Consider the following 27,255-nt stretch of genomic DNA (forward strand, 5'->3'; position numbering starts at 1 on the left):
TGTTGATAGTTTCTTTTGCTGTGCAGAAGCTCCTTAGTTTGATTAAGTCCCATTTGTCAATTTTTGCTTCTGTTGTGATTGCTTTGGAGTCCTTGTCATGAAATCTTTGCCTGTTCCTATGTCCAGCATGGCATTGCCTAGGTTGTCTTCCAGTGTTCTATAGTTTTGGGTTTTACAATTAAGTTTTTAATCCATTTTGAGCTGATTTTTGTGTATTATGTAAAAAAGGGGTCTAGCTTCAACCTTCTGCATATGTCTAGCCAGTTATCCCAGGACCATTATTGAATAGGGAGTCTTTTTCCCATTACTTGTTTTTCATAGCTTTGTCGAAGATCAGAGGGCTGTGGATGTGTGGTCTATTTCTGGGATCTCTATTCTATTCCATTGTTCTATGTCTCTGTTTCTGTACCAGTACCATGCTGTTTTGGTTATGGCAGCCTTGCAATATAGTTTGAACTTGGGTAATGTAATGTCTCCAGCTTTGTTCTTTTTGGTTAGTATTGCCATGGGTATTTGGGCTATTTTTTTCTGCCATATGTATTTTAAAATAGGTTTTTCTTGTTCTGTGAATAATGTTGTTAGTAGTTTGATAGAAAAAATATTGAGTCTGTATGCAATATAGCCATTTTAATGATATTGATTCTTTCAATCCATGAGTATGGGATTTTTTTTCCTTTGTTTGTGTCTTCTCTGATTTATTTGAGCAGTGTTTTGTTATTCTCAATGTAGGTATCTTTTATCTTGCTTGTTAGCTGTATTCCTAGGTATTTTATTCTTTTTGTGGCAATTGTGAATGAGATTGCATTTCTGATTTGGCCCTCAGTTTGGCTACTGTTGATGTATAGAGATGCTAGGGATTTTTGTACATTGATTCAGTATCCTGCAAATTTGCTGAAATTGTTTATCAGCTGGAGGAGCTTTTGGGCTTAGACTATGGGGTTTCCTACATATAGAATCATGTCGTCTGCCAACAGAAATAGTTTGACTTCCTTTCTTCCTCATTGTATGCCCTTTATTTTGTTCTCTTGCCTAATTGCTCTGGCTAGGACTTCCAACACTATGTTGAATAGAAGTGGTGAGAGAGGGCATCTTTGTCTTGTGCCAGTTTTCAAGGGGAATGCTTCCAGCTTTTGCCCATTCATTATAATGTTAGTTGTGGCTTTGTCATACATGGCTCTTATTATTTTGAGGTGTGCTCTTTCAATATGTACTTTATTGAGAATTTTTAACATAAACTGATGTGGAATTTTATGGAATGCCCTTTCTGCATCTATTGAGATGACCATGCAGTTTTTTGTCTTTAGTTCCATTTATGTGATGAATCACATTTATTGATTTGTGTGTGTTAAGCCTACTTGATCATGGTAAATTAGCTTTTTGAAGTGCTGCTGGATGCAGTTAACAAGTATTTTGCTGAGGATTTCTGCATCAATGTTCATCAAGAATATTTGTCTGAAGGGTTTTTTGTTGTTGTTGTGTCACTGCCAGGTTTTGGAATCAAGATGATGATGGCCTCATATAATAAGTCAGGGAGGAGTCACTTCTCCTCAACATTTTGGAATAGTTTTTGTAGGAATGGTACCAGCTTTTCTTTGTACATCTGGTAAAATTCAGCTGTGAATTCATCAGGTACTGGACTTTCTTTTGTTGACAGGCTATTTATCACCGATTCAATTTTAGAGCTCATTATCGGTTTCTTCAGAAAATCATTTCTTACGGGCTCAGTCTTTGGATGGTGTATGTCTCCAGGAATTTATCCATGTCTTCTAGATTTTTTTAGTTTGTGCGCATAGAGAAGTTCATTGTAGTTTCTGGTGGTTGTTTTTATGTCTGTTGGGTTAGTAATAACATTCCCTTCATTGTTTCTAATTGTTTTTATTTGGATCTTCTCTCTTTTCTTCTTTATTAGTCTAGCTAGTGGCCTATTCTTTTATTAATTTTTTCAAAATAACAACCCCTAAATTAGTTGATATTTTGAATGGGTTTTTATGTCTCAGCTTCCTTCAGCTTAGCCCTGATTTTGTTATTTTTCATTTTCTGTTACCTTTGGGGTTTATTTGTTCTTGCTTTTCTAATTCTTTCAGTTGTGAAGTTTGGTTGCTAATTTCAGATCTTTGTAACTTTTTGATGTGAACATTTAGTGCTGTGAATTTTTCTGTTAACACTGCCCTAGCTGTGTCCCAGAGACTCTGTTATGTTGTATCTTTCTCCTCATTATTTTCAAAGAACTTCTTGACTTCTGCCTTAATTTCATTATTCACCCAGAAGTCACTCAGTAGCGGGTTGTTTGCTTTTGATGTAATAGGATGTTTCTGAGGGATTTTCATAGTCTTGAGGTTCACTTTTATTGCACTGTGGTCTGAGAGTGTGTTTGGTATAACTTCATTTTTTAAAAATTCATTAAGTATTGCTTTATGTCAAATTATGTGGCCGACTTTAGAGTATATGGTATGTGTGGTGATAAGAAAAATGTATATTCTGTTGTTTTTGTGTGGAGACATCTGTAAAGGACTACCAGATCTATTTGGTCCAATGTTGACTTTAGGTCCTGAATACGTTCAGTAATTGTATGCATTGATGATCTGCCTAATACTGTCAGTGGAGTGATGAAATCTCCCACTAGTATCGTGCGGGCATCCATGTCTCTTTACAGGTCTCTAAGAACTTGATTTATGTATCTGGGTGCTCCTGTGTTGGGTGCATAAATATATTTAGGATAATGAGGTCTTGCTAAATTGAACCCTTTACCATTATGCATTGCCCTTCTTTGTCTTTTTTCATCTATGTTGGTTTAATATCCATTTTCTCTGAAGCTAGGATTGCAACCCCTGCTTATTTCTCTTTTCCCTTTGCTTGGTAGGTTTTCCTCCATGCTTTTATTTTGAGCCTATAAGGGACATTATGTGTGAGCTGGGTCTCTTTTTTTATTATTATACTTTAAGTTCTGGGATACATGGGCAGAATGTGCAAGTTTGTTACGCAGGTACACACGTGCCATGGTGGTTTGCTGCACCCATCGACCTGTCATCTACATTAAGTATTTCTTCTAATGCTATCCCTCCCCTAGTCTCCCACCCCCTGACAGGCCACAGTGTGTAATGTTCCCCTCCCTGTGCTCATGTGTTCTCATTTTTCAACTCCAAATTATGAGTGAGAACATACAGTGTTTGGTTTTCTGTTTCTGTGTTAGTTTGCTGAGAATGATGGCTTCCAGCTTCATCCATGTCCGGACATGAACTCATCCTTTTATATGGCTTCATAGTATTCCATGGTGTATATGTGCCACATTTTCTTGATCCAGTCTATCATTCATGGGCACTTGGGTTGGTTCCAAGTTTTTGCTATTGTGAATAGTGCTACAATAAATATATGTGTGCGTGTGTCTTTATAGTAGAATGATTTATAGTCCTTTGGGTATATACCCAGTAATGGGATGGCTGGGTCAAATAGTATTTCTGGTTCTAGATCCATGAGGAATCAATACACTGTCTTCCACAATGGTTGAACTAATTTACACTCCCACCAACTGCAAAACTATTCCTATTTCTCCACATCCTCTCCAGCATCTGTTGTTTCCTGACTTTTTAACGATCGCCATTCTAACTGGTGTGAAATAGTATCTCATTGTAGTTTTGTTTTGCACTTCTCTAACTACCAGTGATGACGAGCTCTTTGTCATACGTTTGTTGGCCACATAAATTTCTTCTTTTGAGAAGTGTCTGTTCATATCCTTTGCCCACTTTTTGATGGGGTTGTTTGATTTTTCTGGTAAATTTGTTTAAGTTCCTTATAGATTCTGGATATTAGCCTTTTGTCAGATAGATAGATTGCAATTTTTTTCCCCATTCTGTAGGTTGCCTGTTCACTCTGATGATTGTTTCTTTTGCTATGCAGAAGCTCTTTAGTTTAGTTTGATCCCATTTGTCAATTTTGGCTTTTGTTGCCATTGCTTTTGGTGTTTTAGTCATGAAGTCTTTGACCATGCCTATGTCCTGAATGGTATTGTCTAGGTTTTCTTCTAGGGTTTTTATGGTTTTAGGTCTTACATTTAAGTCTTTAATACATCTTGAGTTAATTTCTGTATAAGGTGTAAAGAAGGGGTCCAGTTTCAGTTTTCTGCATATAACTAGCCAGTTTTCCCTACACCATTTATTAAATATGGAATCCTTTCTGCATTGCTTGCTTTTGTCAGGTTTGTCAAAGCTCAGATGGCTGTAGATGTGTGTGATTATTTCTGAGGACTCTGTTCTGTTCCATTGGTCTATATCTCTGTTTTGGTACCAGTACCATGCTGTTTTGGTTACTGTAGCCTTGTAGTATAGTTTGAAGTCAGGTAGCGTGATGCCTCCAGCTTTGTTCTTTTTGCTTAGGATTGTTTGAGCTATATGGCCTCTTTTTTGCTTCTGTATGAAATTTAAGGTAGTTTTTTCTAATATTGTGAAGAAAGTAAATGGTAGTTTGATGGGGATAGCATTGAATCTGTAAATTGCTTTGGGTAGCATGGCCATTTTCACAATATTGATTCTTCCTATCCATGAGCATGGAATGTTTTTTTCATTTTTTTCTGTGCTCTCTTATTTCCTTGAGCAGTAGTTTGTAGTTCTCCTTAAAGAGGTCCTTCGTATCCCTTGTAATTTGTAATGCTAGGTATTTTATTCTGTTAGTAGCAATGTGAATGGGAGTTCACTCATGATTTGGCTGTCTATTACTGGTGTATAGGAATACTTGTGATTGTTGCACATTGATGTTGTATCCTGAGACTTTGCTGAAGTTTCTTATCAGCTTAAGGATATTTTGGAAAAACCCTTCAAGAAACCAAGGAATCCAGGAGTTGGTTTTTTGAAAAGATTAACAAAATAGATAGATTGCTAGCCAGACTGATAAAGAAAAAAAAGAGAAGAATCAATTAGACACAATAAAAAATAATAAAGGGGATATCACCACTGACCCTACAGAAATACAATCTACCATCAGATAATACTATACACACCTTTATGCAAATAAACTAGAAAATCTAGAAAAAATGGATAAATTCCTTTACACATACACCCTCCCAGGACTAAACCAGGAAGAAGTCGAATGGCTGAATAGATCAATAAAAAGTTCTGAAAATAAGACAGTAATTAATAACCTACCAACCAAAAAAGCCCAAGACCAGATGGATTCACAGCTGAATTCTACCAGAGGTGCAAACAGGAGCTGGTACCATTCCTTCTGAAACTATTCCAAACAATAGAAAAATAGGGACTTTTTCCTGACTCATTTTATGAGGCCAGCATCATCCTTATACCAAAACCTGGCAGAGACACAGCAACAAAAAAAAAATTCCAGGCCAATATCATTGATGAACATCAATGTGAAAATTCTCAATGAAATACTGGCAAACCGAATCCAGCAGCACATCATAAAGCTTATTCACCACGATCAAGTTGGCTTTATCCCTGGGATGCAAGGCTGGTTCAACATACACAAATCAATAAACATAATCCATCACATAAACAGAACCCATAACAAAAATCACATGGTTATCTCAATGGATGCAGAAAAGTCCTTTGATAAAATTCAACACCTCTTCATGCTAAAAACTTTCAATAAACTAAGTATTGATGGAATGTATCTCAAAGTAGTAAGAGCTATTTATGACAAACCCACAGCCAATATCATACTGAATGGGCAAAATCCGGAAGTATTCTCTTTGAAAAGTGGCACAAGCCAAGGATACCCTCTCTCACCACTCCTATTCAACATAGTATTAAAAGTTCTGGCCAGGGTGATCAGGCAAGGGAAAGAAATAGAGGATATTTAAATAGGAAGAGGAAGTCAAACTGTCTCTGTTTGCAGATGACATGATTGTATATTGAGATGGGTCTCTTAAAGACAGCATACCATTGGGTCTTGCATTTTTATCCAGCTTGCCACTCTCTGTCTTTTACGTGAGGCATTTAGCAAGTTTACATTCAAAGTTAGAATTGATATGTGTGGATTTCATCCTCTCATTGTGCTATTACTGGTTATAACGCTGGCTTGTCTGTGTAGTTGCTTTAGAGTGACACGGGTCTGTGTGCTTAAGTATGTTTTTATGTTAGCTGGTGCACACTTTTTATATTTAGTGCCCCTTTCAATATCTCTTATAAGTTGGGTCTGGTGATAGAGAATTCCCTCAACATTTGTTTGTCTTAAAAAGATCTTATTTTCTTTTTCATGTGTGCATAGTATTCCATGGTGTATGTGTGCCACATTTTCTTAATCCAGTCTATCATTGATGGGCATTTGGGTTGGTTCCATGTCTTTGCTATTGTGAATAGTGCCACAATAAACATACGTGTGCATGTGTCTTTATAGTAGAATGATTTATAATTCTTTGGGTATATACCCAGTAATGGGATTGCTGGGTCAAATGGTATTTCTAGCTCTAGATCCCTGAGGAATCGCCACATTGCCTCCCATAATGGTTAAACTAGTTTACAGTCCCACCAACAGTGTAAAAGTGTTCCTGTTTCTCCACATCCTCTCCAGCATCAGTTGTTTCCAGACTTTTTAATGATTGCCATTCTAACTGGCATGAGATGGTTTCTCGTTTTGGTTTTGATTTGCATTTATCTGATGACCAGTGATGATGAGCATTTTTTCATGTGTCTGTTTGCTGCATAAATGTCTTCTTTTGAGAACTGTCTGTTCATATCCTTTGCCCACTTTTTGATGGGGTTGTTTGTTTTTTTCTTGTAAATTTGTTTAAGTTCTTTGTAGATTCTGGATATTAGCCCTTTGTCAAATGGGTAGATTGCAAAAATTTTCTCCCATTCTCTAGGTTGCCTCTTCACTCTGACGGTAGTTCATGTCCTTTGCAGGGACATGGATGAAGCTGGAAACTATCACTCTGAGCAAACTATCACAAGGACAGAAAACCAAACACTGCATGTTCTCACTCACAGGTGTGAACTGAACAATGAGAACACTTGGGCACAGGGTGGGGAACATCACACACCAGGGCCTGTCATGGGCTGGAGGGGGGAGGGATACCTAATGTAAATGATGGGTTAATGGGTGCAGTGGGCCAGCATGGCATGTGTATACCTATGTAACGAGCCTGCACATTGTACACATGCACCCTAGAGCTTAAAGTATAATAAAAAAGATCTTATTTCTACTTCATTTAGGAAGCTTAATTTGGCTTGATATAAAATTATTGTTTGAAGATTTTATTTTTTAAAAATATTGAAATAGGTCCCCAATTTCTTCCAGTTTGTAGGGTTTCAGATGACAGATCCACTCTTAGCCTGATGTGATTCCCTTGGTAGGTGACCTGCCCTTTCTCTTTAGTTGTGTTTAACATTCTTTCTTTTGCTTTTACTTTGGACAATCTGACAATTATGTGTCATGACGATAATCAAAATTTTTTTTTCTGATTAATGAGTTGTGTTTTTTTGGAATTTGTATTCTGGATACAAGTTCTCTTTCACATATATGATTCTAAACTACTTCAGTAAAGAATGTGGATGTTTAAATTTTTATTAAAGTTGTCTTTCCAATTAGTCATCATTTTAATTTTTGTAAAGTACAGTACATTAGTTCACTTTCACACTGCTAATAAAGATGTACCCGAGACTGGGTAATTTATAAGGAAAAAGAAGCTTAATGGACTCACAGTTTCACATGTCTGTGGAGGCCTCACAATCAAGGCAGAAGGTGAAGGAGGAGGAAAGACACCTATTACATGGTAGCAGGCAAGAGAGCTAGTGTGGGAAAATTCCCTTTTACAAAGGGGTTTTATAAAGCTATCAGATCTCTTGAGATTTATTTACTGTCATGAGAACAGGATGGGAGAAACTGCTCCCATAATTAAATGATCTCCACCTAGTCCCTCCCATGACATGTGGGTATTATGGAAACTAGAATTCAAGATGAGATTTGGGTGGAGACACAAAACCTAACCATATCATACGCTTCATTAATTTTTTTTTTATACTGCATGCTTCTGATGGTATACCTAATAATTTTTTCTAACCCAAAATCATGACCTTTTTCTATGTTTTATTCTAGAAGTTTTATAAGTTTAAATTATACTTTAAAATCTATATCAATTTTGAGTTCATTTCTATATAAGATGTGACATAAAGTTTTTTTCGTATATATGGATATGGACTTTTCCCTCCACCATTTGCTGAATAGAGTGAGCTCCCCCACAGAACATATTTGCATCTGAATCAAAAATCAATTAATGATTAAAGGTGACATCAGCAAGATTGCAGATTAAGAATCTCAACGCCCTTCTCCGACTGAAGCACCAAATAAACAACAATATATAATCCAAAATACCTTTGTGAGAAGTTTATAAAAGAGTTAAGAAAACTGCATCAGAAAAAAAAAAAAAAACAGGATAGATTATGTATTAGGTTACAAAACAAGACTGAAGGAATTTAAAAGAACTAAAATTATATCACATATCTGTTCTGAACTCCATTGAAAATAGAGATCAATAACAGGTGGAAAATTGAAAATTTTAAAAATATGTGGAAAATAAACAACACATTTCAAATAAACCATTGATTTTAAAAAATTGAAAAGGATAATCACAAAATGTTTTCACTAAAATTAAAATGAAAACACAATATACCAAATAGCCCAAGCCTATAACACATTGGCGTTCTTGAAAGACAGGGAGTGAGGGCAAGTAACTTGGAAAACATATTTGGGGATATTATTCACAAAAATTTCTCAAATCTAAGTGTCAACATTCAAATTTGTATAATTCAGAGAACCCCCGTGAGACACTATGCAAAATTACTATCCCCTAGACACGTACTTATCAACTTCTCCAAGGTCAATGTGAAAGAAAAAATATTAAAGGCATCCAAAGGGAAATGTAAGGTCAACTTCAAAGGGAACTCCATCAGGGTAATGATGGATCTTTCAGCAGAAATGCAAAAGTCAGAAGAGAACTCCTTAAGAGAGTGCTAAACATGGACATGAAAGATCACTACTGGCCACCAAAGAAATCAACTTTAAGTATATAAACTATTGACACTATAAAGCAACTACACAATCAAGTCTGCATGACAATCCAGCTAAAAACATGACGGAATCAAATTCATACATATCACTTTTAACCATAAATGTAAACAGGCTAAATGCCCCAATTATAAGTCACAGAGTGGCAAGCTGGATAAAGAAAGAAGATTCAACTGTATGCTGTCTTCCAGGAACCCATCTTACATGCAATGACACCTATAGGTTCAAATTAAAGGAATAGAGAAAAATCTACCAGGCAAATGGAAAACAGAAGAAAGCAGGGGTTGCTATTCAAATTTCAGACAAAACAGACTGTATTAGTCTTTTCTCACACTGCTTTGAAAAAACACTAATACTGGGCAGTTTATGAGGAAAAGAGGTGTAATTGACTCACAGTTCTGCATGGCTGGGGAAGCCTCAAGAAACTAACAATCATGGTTAAAGGAACCTCTTTACAGGGTGGCAGAAGAGAGAACAAGTGCTAAGCAAAGGTGGAAGCCCCTTATAAAACCGTTAGATCTTGTGGGGACTCACTTACTATCACAAGAACAGCATGGGAGAAACCACCCAGATGATTCAATTACCTCCCTTTGGGTTCCTTTCATGACATGTGGGGATTATGGGGATTACAATTCAAGATGAGATTTGGGTGGGGACTCAGAGCCAAATCATATCAGAAACTTGAAGACAACAATGATCAAAAAGGACAAAGAAGTGCATTACACAATGGCAAAAGTTCAATTCAACCAAAAGACCTATCTTAAATATATATGCATCCAGCACAGGAGCACCCAGATTCATAACACAAGGTTTTAGACACCTATGAAGAGACTTACTTAATCACACAATAGTAGTGGGTGACTTCAAGAGCCTGCCACTGAGAGTATCAGTGTCAGAAAACTAACAAAGGTGTTTAGGACCTAAACTCAACTGTTGTCAAAATGGGCCTAACATACATCTACAGAACACTCCACCAAACAACAGCAAAATATGCCTTCTTATCTTCAATAGCCCATACTCTAAAATTGACCACGTGGTCAACCATAAAGCAATTCTCAAAGAAAAAAAATGTTGTAAACCCAAATCATACCATATTCTCAGGTCACAGTACAATAAAAAAATAATACCAAGAATCTCTCAAAGCCATAAAATTACCTGGAAATTAACCAATTGTCTCTGAATGACTTTTGGATAAACAACAAAATTAAAACAAAAATCAAAAAACATTTTAAACTACTGATAATAAAGATACAACATACCAGAATCTCTGGTATACAACTAAAGCAGTGTGTGAGAAAAGTTTATAGTACTAAATGCCCACATCAAAAAATTAGAAGGATCTCGACTTATCAACCTAACATCAAATATAGCAGAATGAGAAAAACAAGAGCAAACGAACCCTAAACTAGAAGAAGAAAAGAAGTAACTAAAATCATAGATGAACTGAATGAAATTCAGATTAGAAAAAACATACAGAAGATCAATAAACTCAAAATTTGGTTCTTTCAAAGAATAAATAAAATTGATAGACACTAGCTAGACTAGCAATGAAAAAGGGAAAAGATCCCAATAAACATAATCAGAAATGACAAAAAGTACATTACCAACAAACCCACAGAAATACAAAACCCCCAGTATAATACAAAAAAAGAGTAAGGAAAAAGTTTGAAATTCTGTGAGAATTATGAAAATGTGACATGAAGTGAGCACATGCTATGGATAAACAGCACCAATAGATTTCCTCAACCCACTGTTGCCACAAACCTTCAATTTGTAAAAATCGCAATATCTGCAAAGTGCAATAAAGCAAAGCTCAATAAAAGGAGATGTGCCTGCATATTTTTTTGTGTCAATAATATTTTTAGTAACAGTATGTATTCTACTACACAGATGTACAATAACTTATTTGGTGAATCTCCTATTTATAAACATTTAGGTGGTTCTTGATTTTTCACCACTACAAATAATGCTAAATGAATAATTCCATGTGTATTTCTTTACACAATTTTTGGAATTGCAACTTTGGGTAAATTCATAAAAGTAGAGTATGTAAATTAAGGTGTGAACCTGCTTGAAATTTGGAACCATTTTGAAAAATTGTCATTCAGAGACGTTATGAGTTTATAATCCCATCCATAGTATGCAAAACTGCCCTTTTTCCAACGCACTTCTCAATATAGAGTATTAGCAAACTTTTTCTTTTTTGCCAATCTGAAAAGTGAAAAATATTTGTTCTTTATGTTTGATTATTAATAAAGTTGAATTTTTTTACCTGTATAAAAAAAACAAAGAAATACAAAACCCCTCAGATACCATTATAAATACTTTAATGCACACAAACTAGAAAATATAGAAGAGATGAATAAATTCCTGGAAACATACAATCTCCCAAGATCAAACCAGAAGAAGTTGAAATCCCAAACAGACCAATGACAAATTCTAAAAGTGAATTAGTAATAAAAAGCCTGCCATCCAGAGAAAGGCCTGGAGCAGACTAATTCACAGATAAATTCTACCAGACATACAAAAACAGCTGATACAAATCCTACTGAAACTATTTTAAAAATTTTAGGAGAAAGGACATCTCTCTAACTCCTTCTATGAGTCCAGCATCAGCTAAATACCAAAAGCTGACAGACACACACACAAAAAGAAAACCTGAGGTCAATATACCTGATGAACACAACTGCAAAAGTTATCAACAAAGTACTAGCAAACTGAATCCAGCATCACATCAAACAGCTAACCCACAACACTTGAGCAGGTTTTTTCCTTGGAATGTAAGGTTGGTTCAACATATGCAAATCAATAAATGTAATTCACCACTTAAACAGAACTAAAACAAAAATGATTGTATCTTCTCAATAGATGCAGAAAACTTTTTTGATAAAATTCACTATCCTTCATGTTTAAAACCCTCAACAAAGTATTGAAGCAACATACCTCAAAATAAGAAGAGCAATCTATGCCAAACCCACAGCTAACATGATATTTAACTGGCAAAAGCTGGAAACATTGCCCTTGAGGACCAGAACAAGAAAAGAGGCCCCTTTTTACCACTCCTATTAAACATAGTACTGGAAGTCCTAGCCAAAGAAATCAGGCAAGAGAAAGTAATAAAAGGTATCTGAAGAGAAAAAGAAGAAATGAAACTACCTTTGTAGACGATATGATACTATAACTAGAAAACAACATAGTCTGCCCAAAAGCTCCTCGATCTAATGAACAACTTCAGCAAAGTTTTAACGTTGTACTGGAAGTCGTAGCCAGAGCAATCAGGCAAGAGAAAGAAATAAAGTATCCAAATAGTAAGAGAGGCAGTCAATCTATGTCTACTCACATAGTACATATTATTCTATACCTAGAAAACCCCAACATCGCCGCCCAAAGTCTCCTAGATCTGATAAATTCAGAAAAGTTTTAGGATACAAAATCAATGTAAAAAAGCAGTAGCATTTCTTTTCTAAAAATTTTATATTTGTACTTAAATAGGTTTTTGGAAAACAGGTGGTGTTTTGTTACATGAATAAGTTCTTTAGTGGTGATTTCTGAGATTTTGGTGCACACATCACCTGAGCAGTGTACACTGTACCCAATGTGTAGTCTTTTACATCTCACTCCCTGTTACCCTTTTACCCAATTCCTCAAAGTCCATTGTATTATTCTTATGACTTTGCACCCTCATAGCTTAGCTCCCACTTATGACTGGGACATATGGTATTTAGTTTTCCATTCCTGTGTTACTTCACTTAGAATAATTGTCTCCAATTCCATCCAGGTTGCTGTGATTGCCATTATTTCATTCCTTTTTATGACAGAGTAGTATTCATATACATCTATATCTATCTATCTATCTATCTATCTATCTATCTATCTATCTATCTATCTATCTAATTCTCTTTATCCACTCATTGATTGATGGGAACTAGGACTAATGTCATATTTTTGTAATTGCAAATTGTGCTGCTGTAAACATGCTAGCGCAAGTATTTTTTCATATAATGACTTTTTCCTCTGGGTAGACACCTAGTAGTAAGATTCCTGGATAATATGGTAGCTCTACTTTCAGTTCTTTAAGGAATCTCCACACTGTTTTACATACTGGTTGTACTAGTTTACGTTCCCATCAACAGTGTAGAAGTGTTCCCTTTTTACTACATCCATGCCAACATCTTTCATTTTTTGATTTTTTTTTGATTGTCGCCATTTTTACATAAGTGAGGTGGTTTCACATCATGGTTTTGATTTGCATTTCCCTCATCACTAGTGATGTTGAGAATTTTTTAATGCTTTTTGGCCATTTGTATATCTTCTTTTGAAAGTTGTCTATTCATGTGTTTAGCCCAGTTTTGGATGGAATTGTTTTTTTCTTGCTGATCTGTTTGAGTTTTTTGTAGATTCTGTATATTAGTAATTTGTCAGATGTATAGATTGTGAAGATTTTCTTCCACTCTGTGGATTGTCTGTTTATTCTGCTGATTATTTCTTTTGCTGTGCAAAAGCTTTTACGTTTAATTAAGTACCACCTATTTAGCTTTGTTTTTGTTATGTTTGCTTTTGGGTTTTTGGTCATGAAGTCTTTGCCTAAGTCAATGTCTAGAAGGGTTTTTCCAATGTTATCTTCTAGATTGTTTATGGTTTCAGGTTAGATTTCAGTCTTTGATCCATCTTGAGTTAATTTTTGTATGAGGTGAAAGATGAGGATCCAGTTTCATTCTTCCACATGTGGCTTGCCAATTATCCTAGCACCATTTGTTGAATAGGATGTCCTTTCCCCCACTTTATCTTTTTGTTTGCTTTGTCAAAGATCAGTTGTCTGCAAGTATTTGGATTTATTTCCAGGTAATCTATTCTGTTCCATTGCTCTATGCGCCTATTTTTATACCAGTACTATGGTGTTTTGGTGACTATCGCCTTATAGTATAGTTTGAAGTCAGGTAATGTGATGCCTCCAGATTTGCTGTTTTTGTTTAGTCTTGCCTTGGCTATATGAGCTCTTTTTTTCTGGTTCTATATAAATTTTAGAATTGTTTTTTCTAATTCCATGAAGAATGATAATGGTATTTTGATAGGAATTGCAATGAATTTGTAGATTGCTTTTTTCAGTATGGTCATTCTCAAAATATTGATTCTAGTCATTCATGATCATGGGATGTGCTTACATTTTTCTGTGTTATCTATATTTTTTTTATCAGTGTTTTGTAGTTTTCCTTGTAGAGCTCTTTCACATCCTTGGTTAGGTATATTTCTAAGTATTTTATTGTTTTGAAACTATTGTAAAAGGGGTTGAGTTCTTGATTTGATTCCCATCTTGGTCAGTTTTGGTGTATAGAAGGGCTAAAATCAGTAGCATTTCTATACAACAATAACCCCCAAGTTGAGATCCAAATCAAAAAGGCAGTTCCATTTGCAATATCCATAAAAAGTATTAAATATCTAACAACACAGCTAACTACGGAAGGTAAAGATATGTACAACAAGATTTTTTAAAAAACTGCTGAAAAAAATCAAGGATGATACAAATAGAAATTTTATGCTCATGGGTGGGATGACTTGATATTTTTATAATGGCCATAATGCCCAAAACAATTTACAGATTCAATACAATTTACAGATTCAATATTATTCCCATCAAACTATTAATGGCATTTTTACAGATTTAGAAAAAAAATTTCTAAACCTCACTTGAAACAATAGAGAAGCCCAAATATGCAAAACTATCCTAAGCAAAAGGAACAAAGCTGGAGATATCACACAATCCAATTTCAAACTATACTGCAAGGCTACAGTCACTAAAACAGCATGATACTGGTACAAAAGCAGACACAAAGACCAATGGAACAGAATAAAAAACCCAGAAGTAAAGCCACACACCGAGAACCATCTGATCATTGACAAAGCCGACAGAAACATGAAATGGAGAAAAAACTTCCTATTCTATTTATTTTTTTCTCGAATAACTGGCCTGTCATATGCAGAAGATTGAAAATGGATGCTTTCCTTTCACCATATACAAAAATCTACCCAAGATGAACTCAAGACTTAAATGTAAAATCCAAAATTATAAAATTTTTGTAAAATCTCCATAAAATACCATTCTGTACATAGGCCTTAGCAAAAATTTCATGATGAAGACTGTACAAGCAATTGAAAAAAAATTGACAAGTGAATCTAATTAGACGAGCAAGATTCTGCATAGCAAAAGAAACTCAATAGAATGAACAGACAACCTACATAACTGAAGAAAATATTTTCAAGCTATGCATACAACAAAGGTCTAATATCCAAAATCTATAAAAACCTTAAACAAATCAGCAACCCTAAACAAACAACTTTATGAACAATTGGTAAAGGACATAGACACTTCTCAAAGAAGACATACATGTAGCCAATAAATATGAGAAAACAATTACTAACAAGTCCACAAAATCACTAATCATTAAGGAAACGTAAATCAAAACCAAAAGGAAATAGCATGTAACAACAGTCAAAATGACTATTAATAAAAATTCAAAAAAAAACAAATGCTAGTGAGGTTGTGGAGAAAAGGGTTTGCTTTTACATTGCTGTTTGGAGCATAAATTAGTACAGCCACTGTGGCAAGCAGTTTGGCGATTTCCCAAAGAACTTAAAACAGAACTACTATTTGAACCAGCAATTCCATTACTGGATATATACCAAAATAATATAAATTATTCTACCATAAAGACAACTGCACACATATATCAATTGCAGAACTATTTACAATAGCAAAGACATAAAATCAATCTAGATGTCCATCAGTGATGGAAAGCATAAAGAATATATGATACATATACACTGTGGAATACTACACAGCCATAAAAAAGAATGAAATTATGTCCTTTGGAGCAACATGAGTAGAGCTAGAGGCCATTATCCTTAGTGAGTTAAAGCAGGAACAGAAAACCAAATACAACATGTTTTCACTCATAACTGGGAGCTAAACATTGAGTACCTGTGGACACAAAAAAGAAAACAATTAATACAAGGGCCTATTTGAGGGTGGGGGGCGGTGAGAGGAGGGTGAGGATTGTATAACTATTTATTGTGTACTATACTAATTACCTGAGTGATAAAATAATACATATGCCACACCCATGCAGCAGCGATTTAACTATTTAACAAACCTTTACATGTTTCCTCAAACTTAAAAATAAATATTGGGGAAAAAAAAGAAAGCAGAATGTGCCAAAACATATTGAATTCAGCTAAAGCAGTTCCAATAGGGAATTTTATAGCAATAAACACTTAAATTAATAAAAAAGAAAGACCTCAAATAATAAACCTAATTTTACACTTTGAGGGACTAGAAAAGAACAAACTAAGCCTAAAGTCAATAAAAGGAAGAAAATACTAAAGATTAGAGCAGAAATGAATTAGACAGTAGGAAAACAATAGAAAACATCACTGAAACTAAGAGTTGGTTTTCTGAAAAAATAAAATTGACAAAACTTTAGCAAGACAATGTAAGAAAAAAAGAAGACTCAAATAAAACTATCAATAAAAAGGAGACAACTTAACTGATATCACAGAAATACATAGGCTCATAAGAGACTACTATAAACAACTATATGCCAAACAGTAGGTAACCTAGCAAAAATAGATAAATTCCTAGAAACATACAGTCTACTTTCAAGACTGAATCATGAAGAAACAGAAATTTGGAACAGTTTGATAATGGCTAAGGTGATTAATTCAGTAATCAAAAACCTCCAAACAGAGAAAAGCCCAGGATCTGATGTCTTTACTGGTGAATTATAGCAATCATTTTTAAAGAAACTAATGTTGATCCTTCTCTAAGTTGTAAAACATTGAAGAGGACAGTACACTTCCAAACTCATTATACAATGCCAGCATTACTGTTTTTCTAAGTCAGTCTCAAATATGCAGGAGGCTGAGGTGGGAGGGTTGCTTGAACTCAGGAGTTCAAGACCCAATCTCTAAGAAGCAAGAAGAAACAACAATAACAAAATAATTATTTGGGATTATTTTTAAAAATCACGTGATTTACAAATACAAATTTTATTTTTTTCTATCATTTTTATTCCTTTTCACTTAACTTACTGCAATTACTTTGGAGTTTGCAGATAATGTTGAATAGTCATAGTGAGAGAGAATACGCTTTACATTTTCCTGATTTTAGGGAGATAGTATTTACTCTTTCCATTTGGTTTGACATTAGCTGTAAATTTTTTTAGAAACCTTTATTAGATTAGGGATAGTCTCTCATATTTCTGGTTTATTGAAATTTTTATACTGAAAGGATATTTAATTTTTACTCATTTATAAGACTATATGATTTTTCTTATTTAGTCTGCTAATGAAGTGAATTATATTGATTTCCAACTGGTAAAACCAATCTTGCATCCCTGAGATGAACCTATTTGGTCTTGTTTTATTATATTTTTATATATTTTTGAATACATAGAAATTAATATACATAATAGTTATAATAAATATATATGAAATAATTGAGTATTTATATGATTAATTATTAATATTTTGTAGAGGATCTTTACATCTACACTGATAAGATATTAGTCTGTAGTGTATCTTGTATTGTGTTTGTCTAGTTTTAGTATTAGAGTACTGCTGGCTTCATAAAACGATTTGAGAATGATACCCTCCTTTTCCATTTTCTGGAATTGATTTATATATATGGTACTATTTCTCCCTCAAATGTTTAGTAGAATTCACTAGTGAAACTGATGGTGGTGATGGCTCATCTTAAGTGGCCACTGTGAGGACACAAACTGCAGTAGGGTAGGGGCAGCTGGAGCTCCACTTCATGGAGATGGCAGGAGCTGGGAACAGGCAAGAGCCCTGTCCCCTACCAAGTTGGTGGAGCAGGAACTTGCACTCCTGGGCACAGCCTCAGCCACCCAGCCGTGGCTCATGACCGTGGCATTCCTGTGCTCTCAGGGGCCCAGGAAGCTCCCTTTTCTTGCAGGCTTGAAAGTAACCTGCTCTTGCTCCCTGGCCTCTCCCTACTCCTGGTACCCACTCCAAGGTGGAGCAAAGTTGTGGCTGATACCAGACACTGTTGCAACCAGGCGAGGTGATCGTGCGCTGACACCATCCCCCTGACACCTCAGGCCTCGCTAGACTTTGGGTGCTGACAAGCATGGGAGGGGTCTAGGGGTGGTGAGGATGGCTTGGCATGGGCCTGCAGGCATCTCTTAGCATGGACAGCCTGAGCACCATGGATGGCATGTTAATGGTACACAGGTTCCTGGGTAGGAAGGAGTAAGCCTAGAGGCTTATCAACTTTATTGAGCTATTCCAAGAACCACCATCTTTTGCTTAAAATATCAGAAATTTATTGTTTCATGGTTCAGGAAGTTAGAAGTCCAAGATTAAGGGGTCAGTAAGGTTTGCTCCTTCTGAGAAGGGTGAGTATAAATCTGTTCCTTGTCTCTTCTGTAGCCTCTGGTGGTTTCTGGCAATATATGGCATTCCTAGGCTTGTATCACACTGATGTTTTGACTTAATCTTCACATTGTGTATTCACCATGTGTGTATATATAGTTGTCCAAATTTCCTCCCTCTTAAAATTGTTATATAATAGTTGTACATATTTTTGAGGTGTGTGTGGTATTTTGATACATACATATAATGCGTAATGATCAAATCTAGGTAAAAGCGATAATCATAATCTCAAAAGCATCTTTTCTTTATGTTGGGAACATTTCTATTCTTCTCTCTTAGGTATTTTGAACTATATGATATATTATTATTAACTATAGTCACTCTACTATACTATCAAACACTAGATCTTATTTTTTTTTCTTTTTTTGCTATTATTATTTTTCTTAGTCAAGGTGGGATCTCACTATGTTGCCCAGGCTGGTTTTAAACTCCTGCCTTCAAGTAATCCTCCCACTTTGGCCTCCCAAAGTTTTGGGATTACAGGGGTGAGCCACCACATCTATCCATATTCTTTCTATCTACCTGTATTTTTGTACCCATTAACCAATGTCTCTTCATTCCCCTTGCTCCCTACACTTTCCAACCTCTGATAATCACCAGTCAACTCTGTACCTCAATGAGATCCACTATTTTTTGCTCTGACATATGAGTGAAAAGATACAATATTTGTCTTTTCTGTACCTGGCTTATTTCACTTAACATAATGATCTTCAGTTCCAACCATGTTGCCACAAAAGAAAAAATTTCATTCTTTTTATGCTGAATAATACTCCAGTGTATATATGTACTGCATTTTCTTTATCTATTCATCCATTCATAGACATTTAGGTTAAGTCCATATTTCGGCTCTTGTGAATAGTACTGTAATAAAAATGGGAGTGTAGATAACTCTTCAATACATTGATTTCCTTTTTAAAAAAATATATACTCAGCAGTGGGTTGTTGGACCATGTGGTAGTCCTATTTTTAGTTTGTCAAGAAACCTCCATACTGTTTTCCATAGCGGCTTTACTAATTTACATTCCCAAAAACAGTGTATGAGTGTTCCCTTTTCTTTACATCCTTCCCAGCATCCATTAATTTTGTCTTTTTGATAAAAGCCATCTTAACTGAGGTGAGTTGATATCTCATTGCAGTTTTGATTTGTGTTTCCTGATGATTAGTAATGGTGAACATATTTTCATATGCTTATTGGCATTTGTATATCTTCAAAGAACCAACTTTTAAAAAAAAACATTTTCTTATTTTTAATTTTTTGACTTTTGTTTAATTTTTAAATTATTTCCTTTCTTCTACTTGCTTTAGACTTAAACTCTCTTCTTACTATATTTTCCTAAGGTGGAAGTTTAGGTTATTAATTTTAGCTTATTCTTCTTTTGTAATACATGCATTAATGCTATATATTTTCATTTCAGCACTACAGTTTAGCCACATATCACAAATTTTGATACATTGTATTTTACTTCTTGTTTTGTTGAAAATATTCTTCAATTTTTCTGGAGACTTTCTCTTTCACGTATATATTCTGCTTAATTTCAAAATGTGTAGGTTTTTAAAATCTCCATGTTATTGACTTTAGATTAATTATATTATATCCTGATAACATACTTTGCATAATTTCTATTCTTTTAAAATTTTCAAGGTTTATTTTATAGCCCAGAATATGGTGTATTTTCGTGAATGTTTTATATGCACTCATGAAGAATGTGTATTCTGTTGTTGGAAGGTTGGTTTTTAAAGGTCAGTTGGGTCACATTGGAAGACTTCTGAAGGACATTTTCACTGGGAATAGAATACTAAGTTCATAATATTTGTATGTCAACACTTAAAAGATGTATTCTTGTTTTTGTGGTTTCTAAAGAGAAGTCTGCTATGATTCTTATCCTTCTTCCTCTGTAAACAATGTGCCCCTATCCCTGGCTGACTGCAAAATTTTCTCCTTGCTTGTAGTTTTTAGCAGTGTGAATATGCCTACAGCTGTGTGTGTTTGTGTGTGTGTGTGTAATATGTTTTTGTTTTGTTTGTATTGCATTTATCCTGCTTGATGTTTTCTGAAATTCTTCAATTTGTAGTATTTGGTAGTTATTTTGGAAAATTATCAGCCATTTTTTTTTCAAGTATTTTCTCTGTTCTTTTGTCTTTCTTCTCCTCCTAGGATTCCAATGACATGTACATTAGACCATTTGTTATTATCCCACTGCACTTGCATGTTCCATACTATTTTCTTACTCTTTTCTCTCAGCACTACAGTTTGGGAATTTCTATTGACTCAACTTCAAGATTATTTATGTTTTTCTCAGCTGTAGTATGTCTACTGATGAGCCCAATGAAAACAATCTAGTTTCTGTTATTGTGGGGTTTTTTATTTGTTTTAACTTTTTTAAAGATGGTTGGGATGCAGATTAACTTTCTTTTGTAAATAACTGTTTCGCTTTTTCTGAAACAGGACACATATTCAATCTAATAAAACAGAATGGAAAGTCTCAATTCACGGGAGTTCCTGTACAAGGTGCTGATTCTGTGTTTGGAGCTGAGCTTCTCACAGCAGCTTTTTTCAGCTATCTCATTATAGATGCGCTCTAACTGATTTTCAATCCCCTCTTTCTCCAAGGGAATAAACCACTTTCACAAAGAGCTGCCCTATGTAGATCACACGGTTTTATAGCTTGCAACAAAGTGATTAGGGACAAATAAAAAAACAAAAATAAGGAAACTAACACTGAAGCAATCCTACTTCTCATGTCTCTGAATAGAGAAGTATGGTAATCTTTAACCAAAGGAAATAAAATATGCAAGTTAACTACCTACTTCATTTACTGTTAGCTAAATTTGTTTACCTATGGCTTTACCCCTTTGCAAACCAAAGATTTTTTTTATTAATACAGCTATGCTTGCTAATAAATAAAATGTATGTACTTCCCAGGGATGCACTTCACTGGGTCTCTGCATTTGGCACCTGGTAGTGAAAAGAAGTATTATTTCCCAACAAATAGGTACTGAAGACTAAGAATGAGAACTCCAACTAAAGAACATTACTCTCTCAACCCAGTAACATGTTGATCATACTTTTTCTACCCTCACATTAGAATAAAGATATCTTTCCAGCATTTCATCTCCTATATTCTATCTTTTCCTAGAAGATACTATCATCTCATATTTTACTGCAAGATTAGAATATAGGTTAAGATTATAAAAATCCAATTTCACACTTGGTACTAAGAAAATTGAATGCTATAAAATTAATCCTCATTACTCTAGTAGGGATGCTCATGCTTTTACAATGAGTCTTTACTGCCTATAGGTGATGCCGTCTCCAAGAAAACAGCTATGCAGAAAGTTTTTTGGTTAGTGTTTTCCCCAGCTTATTTCTGGAAAGAAAAAAGCCAATTTCATACAAAAACAAACAAACAAACCCCCAAAATCTATATATATTAACCTTGTCATTAAACATCAAAACATAGATATCTAAAGAGAATAGAGCTCAGGAACAGCCCAATAGAGACCAAATTCTGCAAATGGAAGTTTTAAAGCCCACTAACTAAAAATTTTTCTAGATCCAAACAAGTGCTACAATACCAGATTTTTAAGTCTCAACTCATAGAATTGAGAGCCCTTGAGCTCTTAACTTTGTCCTGTGTCTTCCTATTAAAAAATTTCTCCTAAAATCTGTGTAAATGTTACCGAGACACACCTGGAGTATGTGACAACATGAGAGATGTTCTTAACTCTTTTATCAGGTGAAATTCACTTTTTATAACTGAAAATGGAAAAGCAAAGTACTATAGAGAGGAATAAAATCTCGTGAAAGTATTATACAAAAGCAGACTGGCTGAAGTCTGTAACTTTATAAGTAAAAATAGTAACACCAATAACACCCTCTATAATTAACTACTCCACAGTGAATAATCTGCTACACATTTCTTGATAATGAATGACTCTAGTTTGCTACAGTTGAAGCCTGCGACAACTGCAAGGCCAGGGTTTTGCCCCTTTTCTGGTTCTCTGTGCACAAGGTAATGCCACCTACTACAAGGCAGTTATATAGACAGGTGAGCTCAGGGGAGCTTCTCACCGCAACCTGCTAACTCAGCAGCGGTAAGTTCCAAATGAACTCTGACCTCCAATATGTATCTGTTCATAATTTTACGAAGTATCTAAATATTATTCATTAGTTTAAAAAATAATAGAACACTTTGGACCAAGTAAATTATGAAATTGAAAAGTTAGGAGGGATACCAATTATATTAACAACACTTTCTTTAAAAAATAGAATCAGTTTCTTTTGAAATCGACCATAGTGGCAAGATGTGTTTTTCTTTTCAGGTGCCCCATGATGGCACACAGCTTTACCCAGCAAATTCTGACCACTTCCAAGTCCCAGGATACAAACCTGTACCAGCACATGGGGCAACATCACCTTTCAACAGTGTGGAAAAGAGCACATGTCACCAGTGGGCAATGAGAGACTGGACAGATACTCATGGCCTCTCAATAGCAGACATGGTTGGAGAGCTTTCCTTGTTCTAGTAGAAAATTTCATGAGGAAGCTGTGATTAGGATAACCCAGAGAAGCAAAACTCTTTTATTTTCAGTGCCCCGACGTCAGTCAATATACTGGGAGAACCAGTGGAAACATTCGCCATAATCTTGCCTCTTGAGCACACTGCACACAGGCACTTCTATGGGGCAAGCATTCAAATTCTTCAGGGTCACATTCTCCTTGCCTGTGGTCTGTCTATAAAGCCTAGATATCTCACAGAGTTTTTCTTCCTTGAGTTCATCTGTTCTGTCAATTTTGTTTCCCAAAATACGAATTGGCACATTGTATACTGTTTCATCAGTCATTAAAGCTTTAAGTTCAAATTTGAATTCCACAAGGCAAGAATGATCCACACAATCCACCAGAAGGAAAATCCCATTAATTGCTGGGAAATAGTTTTTCCAAACCGACGTGCTTGCTCGTGCCCACCAAGATTAAAAGTTGTAAAAGTCATTCCAGCAATTGTTAGCCCTTGTCATGTCAGATGTAGTGTTGGAATGTGTTGTCCCAATCTGTCACCTTCGAGCATGTGAAAAAGAGTGGTTTTGCCTGCATTGTCCAAACCCAAGAATACAAATTTTCTATATTTCTTGCAGAGTCTTAGAAACTAGATCACAATTCTGAAGCCATGGTAGATTCACTCAAAGATGAGAGACATTATTAATGCTTACACTGGCCTGAGGGGCTCCTCTGGCAGCAGCATGTGGCTCAGACTCTCCCTCAGAGCACACAAACCAGCAGCACCTGGGACCACTAGCTACTCACTGGATGTACATCACAACCCTCCCCCAAGACTTTCCTATTGTGAATTTTATTTCTGGCATTGTCATATTATTCTTTCTTTTTTATTGTATAAATTTAAGGTGTTGTTTCGATATACATATACATCATGAAATGATTACTACAGTCATATTAACATATCCATTTTATTTTTACAACAGAATTATCTGCCTGAAAATATCAATTATGCCAAAGTTTGGAACTCCTGTGTTAAATGCTCTAATGGTAAAAGTAGATGACAAGCAAGATTATACCTGTACTTTCAGCAAAAAATGAAAACTGTAAGAATGAATAAATAAAATGCTGTCCTGCACCTTGTAGGATGTTTAGCCTCATCCTTGGCCTCTACCCACTAGATGCTAGTAACACATTTCCCGTTAAGGCAAAGATAAATGTGTCTAGATGTTGCCAAATATTTTCTGTGGGCAAAATTACCTGCTTTTGAGAACCAGTGATTATACATGTTAATTGCAGTTGTTTAAAATGTTTTAATGATAGTTTCAACAGCCATGTGATATCTGAGTCTGCTTTAGAAAGATTCTTTGTCTCTTCAGATTGTGTTTATTTCATGTTTTTTGGCATGCAACATAATTTTGTTGTTGTTGAAAGGTCACCATTTATAAGATAGTACATATAATTTCATTTTAAAAATGTACTTCAAGATTAGCATGATTTTCCTTCTGCTGTGCCTTTAATGTGGGGGTTTGTGTTGATCTAATCAGGAGTTGGACTAGGATTGAAATTTGCCTAGTTGCTATGGTTGCTATGGTTACCAGAGTTGGAATTTGTTGCTATGGTTATCAGAGTTTCAGTTTGTTGTTGTCATGGGCATGAGAGATTTCAAAATCCTCTAGTGATACCTTGTTTTTGTTTCTCTACTTGGCTTTGGATTTTTCTTTTGTTTTGCTTCCCATAGAGAGCTAGTCTCTTGCCATTTCTCCAGCTGTATTCCACTATAATATTTATTCAAGGTTTGTCAGCCTGATTAGGTAGAGGAAGAAAAGTGGCCATTCTCTGATGTTCTTTTAAAACCTCAGTCTTAAGCAAGTATTTTGAACTTTCGTTTTAAGGTGTGTTCTTCACAAGTATTACTATCCCTCCTCCAAATGGAGAAGCTTCCAGGGAGATGAGTATGGGTGCAGATTTGGAGATGATCTCTATTCTTATTTTCATTGTTTATTTTATTTATTTATCTTTTTTGAGATGGAGTTACGCTCTTGTTGCCCAGGCTGGAGTGCAATGGGGCAATCTCAGCTCACTGCAACCTCTGCCTCCCGGTTCAAGCAATTCCCCTGTCTCAGCCTCCTGAATAGCTGGGATTACAGGCATGCACCACCATGTCCAGCTAATTTTGTATTTTCAGTAGAGATGGGGTTTCTCCATGTTGGTCAGGCTGGTCTCGAGCTCCCGACCTCAGATGATCCATCCGCCTTGGCCTCCCAAAGTGCTGGGATTACAGGCATAAGCCACCATACATGACCCAATGATCTCCATTCTTCTTACACAGGTGCAATGAAATTTTCCCAGTGTACTCCTGTGCAGATAAGGTATTTTCTTTAGTACAGATAGTAAAGATATATTAGTCTGGGTGGATTTTTGCAGTGGCTATTGTTCTTTTCCTCCAGCAAGAAATGAAAGAGTTTTCTTAGTATCTTCCTCAGTCTTCTGAATGGGATTCCTGGAGAAGAGGCCTAAAAAGTTATGGAAAACCACTTATGCCTGAAAACAGGCTTTATTTTCTCATGCTAGCCCACAATCAGCGTTTAGCAGTTGGCTAAATATTTCTAACAAAATATTTAACCTTCCTATATCTTATATGGTTTTCAGTGGTATCTATTTTTAGTAAAAAATTATCCTGTTTTGTTCCCTGCAGACACCTCTCTCCAGGTTTTTAGATGTCTGCATTTGATATAAGTTCTCGAATAGGTTCAATAAAAGTTGCTAATTTCTATATCGTCTAGCATTTTTGTTACACAGATAAAATTAACGCTCATTCCTCATCTCTATATCTTCTGGCAGAGATCAGAAATTACAGTTAATAAATATTTAAATTGATTTAATTTAAATTACCTTATATGTTTACCTAATCAGCTCATTTATGAGATCCATCATTCCTTGGTGTAGATATATTTTTCCCTGGTATCAGTTTCCTTCTGCTTAAGAAACTTCTTTTAACATTTTTGTAATGTACATCTGCTGATGAAGAATTCTTTTACCTTTTAAGGTCTAAAAAAATGTTTCGCCTTCATTTTTTGAAGGAAATATTTTTGGTAAGTATACAATTTAGACAGAGTTTCTCTCTTTCAGTATTCGTACCAGTCAGGGCTCTCCAGAAAAACAGAACAAAGAGACTGACCCAGAGAGAGAGAGAGGAGAGCAAGCAGGGGGGTAGAGAGAAAAAGAAAAGGAGGAATGGAGGGAGAGAAGAAAAAAGGGAGGTAAAGAGGGAAAGGAAGAGAGAGAGATTGACTCAGTATTAAGAAATTGGCTCACTGAAGCAGGGTGGGGCGTTGCCTCACTCAGGAAGCACAAGGGGTTGGGAAACTCCCTCCCCTAGTCAAGGGAAGGTGTGAGGGACTGTGCTGTGAGGAACTGTACATTCCAGCACAAATACTACACTTTTCCCACATACTTCACAACCCAAAGTCCAGGAGATTCCCTCAGGTGCCTACATCACCAGGTCCCTGGGTTTCAAGCACAAAACTGGGTGGCCAATTTGCCAGACACTGAGCTAGCTGCAGGAGTTTTTCTTCATACCCCAGTGGCACCTGGAATGTCAGCGAGACAGAACCATTCACTCCCCTGGAAAGGGGGCTGAAGTCAGAGAGCCACTTGGTCTAGGTCAGTGGATCCCACCCAAACAAAGCCCAGCAAGCTAAGATCCACAGGAGTGAAATTCTCGTTGCCAGCAGAGCAGTCTGAAGTCAACCTGGGACACTCAAGCTTGGTGGGGAGAGGGGCATCTGCCATTACTGAGGCTTGAGTAGGTGGTTTTCCCCTCACAGTGTAAACAAAGCTTCTGGGAAGTTTGAACTGGGCAGAGCCCATCACAGTTTGGCAAAGCTGCTGAAGCCACACTGCCTTTCAAGGTCCCTCCTCTCCAGGCAGGGCATCTCTGAAAGAAAGGCAGCAGCTTGAGTCAGGGACTTATAGCTAAAACTCCCAACTCTCTGGGACAGAGTACCTGGGGGAAGGGGCAGCTGTGGGCGCAGCTTCAGCATCCTTAAACATTCCTGCCTGCCAACTCTGATGAGAGCAGCAGATCTCTCAGCAGAGCACTCAAGCTCTGCTAAGGGACAGACTGCCTCCTCAAGTGGGTTCCTGGCCCCCATGCCTACTGACTGGGAGATACCTCTCAGCAGGGGTTGACAGACACCTCATACAGGACAACTCCGGCTGGCATCTGGCAGGTGACCCTCTGGGACAAAGCTTCCAGAGAAAAGAATAGGTAGCAATCTTTGCCAATCTGCAGCCTC

At 36.0% G+C, this 27,255-nt stretch overlaps 1 pseudogene; it reads right to left on the reverse strand.

Annotated features, from left to right (window-relative positions):
* The window catches only part of LOC139360789 (small COPII coat GTPase SAR1A pseudogene), a 50,309-nt pseudogene continuing 23,054 nt past the window's right edge, over positions 1-27,255 (reverse strand).

This window comes from Macaca nemestrina, chromosome X (genome assembly GCF_043159975.1).
Source record: "Macaca nemestrina isolate mMacNem1 chromosome X, mMacNem.hap1, whole genome shotgun sequence".
NCBI lineage: Eukaryota > Metazoa > Chordata > Mammalia > Primates > Cercopithecidae > Macaca > Macaca nemestrina.